The sequence below is a fragment of the Solea senegalensis genome, linkage group LG4, assembly GCF_019176455.1.
Source record: "Solea senegalensis isolate Sse05_10M linkage group LG4, IFAPA_SoseM_1, whole genome shotgun sequence".
In the NCBI taxonomy this organism is placed as follows: Eukaryota; Metazoa; Chordata; class Actinopteri; order Pleuronectiformes; family Soleidae; genus Solea; species Solea senegalensis.
The window spans coordinates 25,522,878-25,529,958 of NC_058024.1; the positions used below are offsets into that span (position 1 = coordinate 25,522,878).

General features: G+C 41.1%; 1 long non-coding RNA gene across 1 annotated transcript; it reads right to left on the reverse strand.

Moving 5' to 3' along the window:
* Positions 1 to 2,852: 2,852 nt before the first annotated feature.
* LOC122768703 lies at positions 2,853 to 3,601 on the reverse strand. The gene is made up of 3 exons (XR_006360345.1): positions 3,571 to 3,601; positions 3,394 to 3,468; positions 2,853 to 2,960 (listed from the first exon to the last, which is right to left on the reverse strand). It is a non-coding gene; the product is annotated as an uncharacterized LOC122768703 (long non-coding RNA).
* Between the last annotated feature and the right edge of the window lie 3,480 nt (positions 3,602 to 7,081).

Sequence of the window (7,081 nt, forward strand, 5' to 3'; positions counted from 1 at the left end):
TCCAATCCTTTGTTTCAGAGGAAGATAAATGCATATCACGACAGGCCGAGTCACAAAATCAGATGGATCCTTGTCTGATTTTGGAAACTGCACAGTCATGGTATGCCACTCAGTCAGGATCCGTGGCCAGATTTCCTCACACACAGAGAAGAAGGGGAAGGACGAAATGCCTTACCATGTTATGAGTCGACTTTACCTTGTTCTCTGCTGTGTGAAGAAGACCCAGCTCATAAAATCTTGACTGATTTAAAAAGTGAGCAATTAAATAACTCACACATCGATGCTGTTGGGTCATGCAGAGAGCTTGCGATCTTTTGCATGGTTTCCCAAACATTTAGAGGTCAGATTACTGACCCCAACAATGTCAAATTCAATGATTGTCTGTCCTAAACTGATGAAGCATTTGGGTAAATGAGATCAAGCATTTAAAAGGTGTTTACATTGTTAGTAGTCTAATGACACTTCTTACCCAACACATGAAGACGCAGTGAATCAGGATACAGCTACCTTTAGCAGACGCAACAGCAGCAGTGGGTGGTGGAAGTCTGCAGGGAGAAAAACATTGATGTGGAGACAAGTTGGAGGAATCATTTAATGCATAGCTCAACAAGAGTTAAAGCGGAGAGAAACTTTAGGGCAAGTCTACAAAAATCAGAGGAGGAACTTCGCCAACACATCTAAGAGATAGAAGGTTCTCATGCAACCAACCAAGACATTGGGATTAAGCATCTTCCTAAAGACTCTACAAGCTGCCTAAATTGTGAAATTTGAAAGAAAGTCATGGGTAATAACGGACTACAGACACTTCACATAAATAGCTAGTGTATGGTGAGGTGTTAAACCTAAGATCTATCAAAAATCCCACTTTGGGCAAGCCGTTAAGTCCTATCATTTCAACCAGCTGCCAGCTTCGCAAATAAGAGGCAAAAGACCACTTGTGTTTACACGTGATCACTGTTAACCACAAAGCTCCAGACACCAAGTCAATCCAAGAAACAAATAACGAAAAATGAAAAAGCTGCAGCTGCTCACTCCTGCTACAAGAGGGTACTTACTTGCACAACAGTCTTTAACATGAAGCCAAATTCTGTCTGATTTCTGTCTGAATTCAGCCCACAGAATAAAGGTTTTATTTCAAGTATCCAAAGATAAAAAGTTCGAACATTTGCCGCAACTTTCACTTAAATAATCTGAGTTGTCTCTCTGCCAGGTTTGTGTCCTCCTAAAGAAAAGAAACGCGCTCTAATCCTGAAACCTACAATAACTAATTTTTGAAAGAAACTATGCAGGATAGTCCTGCATCCCTAAGACGAGTAACGCATAGTTTTGCAGGGGACGATAAAAATCCCCTGCTGGGAGGCCTCCCAACATGACGCGCAAAAAGACTATGAACACAAAGAGGTTCAACTCCTTTAGAGGGAAATAAACTTGGCAGAGTGAGACAAGTCAGCATTAATATTGAATTTGATTTCAGTTAGCGACTACAAAGGCTGATGGCAGTGCATTAAGTTTAAGACTTCAATGGACAACAAAAGTGTGCCAACAAATGCCAGATTTAAAGTATATCATAACATTATCCATGGGCTGAATAACACCTACAATCTCGTGTGACTACACTTACATATAAATCAAAAGCTTAGCTTCATAATCAAATCAGGAACCAGTTATCTTATCAAAGCAATTACCAGCTGAGAAGGAAGACCTGGTCTAGCTCATCATAATTAGTTAGTACATTTTTACAGCTCTTTGAAAGAACTTTAAACAAGCTACAGTAAACTTTGATGCATTTACTACACGATTCATCAGCTACCACGTTTGTCAACAGTCCAAGTTACGACTATGATAACTGAGATTCAAGACCAAAATTAAATCTTTCAATTAAAGCCATTTCAAAATAAGGTACCATCATTTCCTGCAGAAATCAGACACCTCAAACTAATCAACTTTAAATCATCCATTTAAGTGGAGATTAAAAAGTGACTAAATAAGACACACAGGACAGACAGACACCAGACAGACTGACAGAGACCAGACACACAAGACAGACTGACAGAGACCAGACACACAAGACAGACTGACAGAGACTAGACACACAAGAGAAAGAGAGAGCGAGAGGAGAGAAAGAGAGAGAGAGAGAGAGAGAGAGAGAGAGAGAGAGAGAGAGAGAGAGGAAGAGAGAGAGAGAGAGAGAGAGAGAGAGAGAGAGAGAGAGAGAGAGAGAGAGACAGACACGAAAACTTAGTAGGAAAACAGATTAGAAATTATAGACTGGCATGAACACCAAGACCAAGTACAGTCATGACACAGTGGCCATGAAGAATCAAGATTCAGGTCAGAGCAGGTATAGTAATGGCACGGCGGCCAAGCAAGAAAGAAAAACTGCACATACCATTTCAAATTTTACCTTAACTAAAACGCGATCTAATTAGGGTGGACATGCAGGGATGTCGGTGCTCCTCTTGACTGATGCTAGAAGAAAAGTACAGGTTAGTTCACTTACTGTGCATGGACGCGGAAGGCACCCATGTTGGCCTATGTAAAGTGACTATACGCGCAAGGCCACACGTACAAGAACACAAGTATGTCACGAAGGCGCGGGCACAGTTAGCGATCATGGCCTACTTGCATTAAAGGACGTATTGGCCATACAAAGGCTATGGCAGGGCTGCCATTCAAAGCCAGGTACTATGTAGATCACCAGGATCTACTTTAACGTTCTAGGGCTAACGGTAGATTAATGGCCACGTTGGAAAAGAGAGAGAGAGAGAAAAAAGCCACAGCGGCCAAGAAGTCTAAGCCTTGTGGAAAGCAGGAGAATAGAAAGAACGTGGCCATGTTGGACAATGCAGAGAGAGAGAGAGAGAGATGTAGGCACAGTGGCCAAGAAAGAGTGGGGACCCAGTGGCCACCCAGAGTTAAATCATCACACCTACTCTTTGACGATCTTCATGAAGATCAATCTGGGGGGAAAAAAACAAACAAACAAACAGACAATGTTTGAGTCCAGTCTCCGGCCTTGACCATGTTCAAGTTCATACTGTTACAGGTGTAAAATAACTAGATGTTTGTATGAGGTACAGACATGGTTCACCCAGCCTGAGATATAAACACTCACTGCCAGCACAAACTCTATTCTAACAGTGAAACAAAGGAATTAACATAATCACAAGTGATGTAGAATAAAGTTGATTCAGATTTAAGGAATGCCTTTTAAGTTCAAGTATACAAATGTCAGTACCTCACACAGCCACACTCTTTAAAGACATAAACAAACTTATATTATACATGTGTGATTAAATGTATATGATATATTGCCATCAGTTAAATACATTATGAAAATTAGCCATAACATTTTCAATGATGTAGTAAATTATCTCTGAAGGTGTCACTCACCTTTTTTTTGACAGCCTCAGGCTTTTGTATATGACAGGTCAGACCAGGTCTCTGTGAGCAGGAAGCAGGTTGTTCCTTTAAAAACAAAACAAAGTTTAAAAGTGTCTGTTCACCATCACCATCTACAAGTGATTTAAAAAGTGTTTACATTGTTAATAGTCGAATGACACTTCTTACCCAACACATGAAGACGCAGTGAGCCAGGATACAGCTACCTTTAGCAGATGCAACAGCAGCAGTGGGTGGTGGAAGTCTGCAGGGAGAAAACAAGTGATATGGAGACGTTGGAGAAATCATTTAGTGCATAGCTCAACAAGAGTTAAAGCAGAGAGACAGAGACCAGACACAAGACAGACAGACAGACACAGAGAGAGACAGAAAGACAGAGACCAGACACATAAGACAGACTGACACAGAGAGAGACAGAGACTAGACACAAGACAGACTGACGGCAAGAGAGACAGACAGACAGATACACAGGACAGACAGACCAACGAGAGAGAGACAGTGACACATGCCATGATGGCAGTCTTGGCATGCATCAGTGTGTAAATAAAGGCCTTTGCAATCAGGAAAAAAAATTAGATTATTGTAATGCCATTGTGTCAGGCATTGTAAATGTTTAAATGCAAATTAACTTTATAAATGGAGTGGACACGATTTACCCACAAAGATCATGTGGCAAAGGCCTTTAAGACTTACCTGAAAGGTAAAAATTTGACCCATTTTTGAAAGAATTTGATTGTCGTCTAATTGGTGTGCATCTTGTCAGTCTTGTAGCATAAATGTTGTTCACCTTCCTGGTGCAGTAAAGTCAATTGGAGTGTTAGTCCTGGTCCAAAGGTCAGATTAAACGTCAGTCCAAGTCAGCACACAGCCAATGGCCAAAGACAGCCGCCGCCAGCGCCAAGACACACACACACACACACGCATCGCCAAGACACACACACAGTCAGTCACCGCCAGCGCTATTGAAGTCAGCTCGCTACGCCAAGCACACACACACACACACACACGCACACACACAACAGTCAGTCGTCAGCCATCAGTCGCCAGCGCGGCACACACACACACAATACGGAAGTCAGTCGCCACAAGCAAGACACACACAGTCAAGTCAGTCGTCATGCACAGTCGTGATACACGCGACACACACACACTCACAGTCGCATAATAATAGTCATGGCCAATAATGGGGCAAAACCGTTTATTTAAATTTTATTTAACTAAAACGCTAATTCAATTAAGGTGACATGCAGGGATGTCGGTGCCTTGATTACGCTAGAAGAAAGCAGGTTAGGTTTACTTACCTGTGCATGGACGCCGAGGGCACCGCATAATGGCGAAGTGACCATACGCTAGCGCCACACGCATACAACACAAGTATGTCACGGCGCTGGGCAATAGCAATGCATCGCGGCCTACTTCAGCCAGCGACGACACATACAAGGTTATGGTAGGCTGCTATTCAAAGCAGGTACTATGGATCACCAGGATCAGCCTTAATGCCGGCTAACGGTAGATTAAATGGCCACGCTGGTGCTGGAGAGAGAAAAAAAAAAAAAGGCACAGCGGCCAAGACATCTAAACCTTGTGACAGAGCGTACAAGGCACAACATTAACTTTATTCTTACCATCTAGCTTTGACTGTACACCAACATCCATTTAAACCTCATTTAAGATCTGGTCCTCCAACGTCACTATATTTTAGTGCCAACGAAAAGTTGATATTGTTTTTTTCCTTTTAGAAGTGAGGAAAGGCACGAGGAGGGCCAGGACAGATCGACACGGCGGCCGGAACAGCGATGGCCCGCGGCCTGCGTAACAGTTAGAAAGAAAAAGTGTTTAAGTGCACAGAGGCAAGGCAAGAACACGCCTCCACAGAGAGTCGTGTTTTTACCTTTGCATGTACATTGTCAGCATGATCCGGTAGTTAGCTGTGAGCAGCCAGACTAGCAAGTCAGTTGCCGACACCTAAGTACCTTCACTTTCAAAAAAACACAACAAACAAGTTTTCTTTTATTTATTCCCCTACTCTGCAAACCCTAGCACACATGGAGGCCAAGAAGGTAGCCCCCCCCAGAGAAGAAATACAAAAATATGGACTCACCCTTTGTAGACGGACCTAAAAAGGAAATGTTAGTGCATTATAACTTATCAAGCATCTAAACGCTTCAAGAAACCAGATCTACTTTAATGTGAACTGCTGAACATAATCACATTCTCAGACCATCTGAACTATTCAATCACGGCATCTCAGTCACACACAAACCATTCATTTAGAGAGAGAATTTCAAACAGTCCGTCAGTCAACTCACTCTTTCAAATCACTCGCTCAGCAGTTCCACAAAAATATAACCTACAAGGACCAGATCAGACCACCAAATAAAGTGGTCAGGAACATACAAAACCAACCTGTGGCAAATGCTCCATGTACAACCCTCAGCTATCTGACAGATGGAAATCAGGAGAATAGAAAGAACGTGGCCATGTTGGACAATGCAGAGAGATGTAGGCACAGCGGCCAAGAGAGTGGGGACACAGCGGCCACCCTGAGTTAAATCATCACACCTACTCTTTGACGAACTTCATGAAGATCAATCTGTGGGAAAAACAAACAAACAAACAAACAAACAAAACAATGTTAAAAAACAAACAAACTTATATTATACATGTGTGATTAAATGTATATGATATATTGCCATCAGTTAAAAACATTATGAAAATTAGCCATAACATTTTCAATGATGTAGTAAAGTATCTCTAAAGGTGTCACTCACCTTTTTTTGATAGCCTCAGGCTTTTGTATATGGCGGGTCCGACCAGGTCTCTGTGAGCAGGAAGCATGTTGTTCCTTTAAAAAAACAAAACAAAGTTTCTATTTTAATGACTACATTAAAAGTTTACAATTATAAAAGACATGTTAACCCTGAATCTGTTTTTAAACATTTAACATAAAAAAAAAATAAACAAATAAGTCTTTCCAGAGAAAAACTCTATAGTAATGACCATGAGTGGAACAGTGCGTTAACATAGCACAGCAGCCATTTTAACTTGTGTAAGCACAACTTCTAGACAGGTAGTGCCAGGGCCGTGGGTTTTGCAGGTTACAAAGAGGAAGTTAATTCTTCAAAAAGACACTGTTTCGGCAGTCTTTATTTCTCTATTCACAGGACCATAGACCATATATATATATTTTTATATATATATATAAAAATAAATAAAGGCTTGATGACTTACGACGGAGTGTCGAATGCTCGCACAGGGCAGCCATCTTGCCACAGTCAGCTCACTCACCCATAACATGTGTTGTCATGGTACATGGACTTTTTAAATAACCATAACTTGCTCAATTTGCTACCAATTTTCAAACTGTTTGGTTTGTTATAAACGTCAAAGATGTAGTTATTATGGCACTGCATATTCATGAATAATTATAACCATGGGCTTCAAATAACATTAAACAGGACTTCGGTCCGTCCCTTTACCTGGTCCCCCACCACAACAAGGGGACGCGGAACTAACAATGCAGTACACTAAGAAAACAAAAGACCAAAAGTGATAATATAACATTATAGACTAAATAACATAATTAATACAATTAACAATACAACTTAAACACATAGTCTATTTTGATAATGGATTGCTTTAAGTGTTTGAGTTTCAAGTGTTTTTATTTTGTTAAATG